Source organism: Wasmannia auropunctata, unplaced genomic scaffold (assembly GCF_000956235.1).
Source record: "Wasmannia auropunctata unplaced genomic scaffold, wasmannia.A_1.0 LD334344.1, whole genome shotgun sequence".
Taxonomy (NCBI): Eukaryota; Metazoa; Arthropoda; class Insecta; order Hymenoptera; family Formicidae; genus Wasmannia; species Wasmannia auropunctata.
This window is the reverse complement of record NW_012028546.1, coordinates 5,879-6,750: the sequence shown is the minus strand read 5'-3', so window position 1 is coordinate 6,750 and position 872 is coordinate 5,879. Positions and strand designations below refer to the sequence as shown.

The window sequence follows — 872 nt, the reverse complement described above, 5'->3', positions numbered from 1 at the left end:
CTCTACCATTTTGCAATTTTCGCAATAATTATCGAGATATTAATTTATAAAGATCGTTAAATTTGAAAGCGCAGCAAGATACGCCCGCCAGCCGCGGACCGCGGTCGCCTAGCGCGTGGGGCGTGGTGGGAGTAATTGATTGCCTAGCGCACGGCAATGTGGCAAATGTATATTATATGTATACAATATACCTGCCCCCCCCCCTCACGCGCCGTCAACTAGGCGCGCGAGGGAGGTGACCGCGGTCCGCGACGGGCGGGCTTATCTCGCCGCGCGTTCAGATTCGACGAGCTTTATACAGGGTGTCCCAAAATAAACTTTTGTCCTTAAAATGTTATATTCCTGACTCAATTCTGAGAAGATTTTTCCTTTACCAAAATTTTATCCGAAGCTTAGTTTTCAAATTATAACAAGAAATAGTTAGCAAATTATGGGCCGCGTATGGAAGGTAGACAGGGGCGCGCAACTTACTGTCGGACGCAGGCGGTACGCGGGACCCTCGCGACGATCAGCTGACTGCTACACGCGCGCATACACATGACATTTTAAGGACATGCGATTACATTCTCTCTTGCTCACACACAAAACACACACACACATACATACATCAATTACCTTGTAAAGATTCGATGACTTCTGTATAGCTTCGTGAGAAAGACGGAATTTCCATTTCGATGGATCACGTACAGTTCCAAATAAACGTTTATTTTAATAAATTTTCGTTAATTTTAATGCAGACGTTATCACTAACTGACACAGATCAGATTATTATTTAATTAATTCTTTTTTTTACATAACGTGTCACTTCAACATTTTACACTCGATTCACATACTCGATTCACATACGAACAACTGGAAATCACGAAAAATCA

At 42.9% G+C, this 872-nt stretch overlaps 1 protein-coding gene across 1 annotated transcript in view; it reads left to right on the top strand.

The window, feature by feature from the left end:
* LOC105458744 (lipase 1-like) overlaps positions 1-872 on the top strand; it is a gene marked incomplete at its 5' end in the record, with an annotated part of 4,222 nt that overhangs the window by 1,310 nt on the left and 2,040 nt on the right. The window lies entirely within an intron of this gene.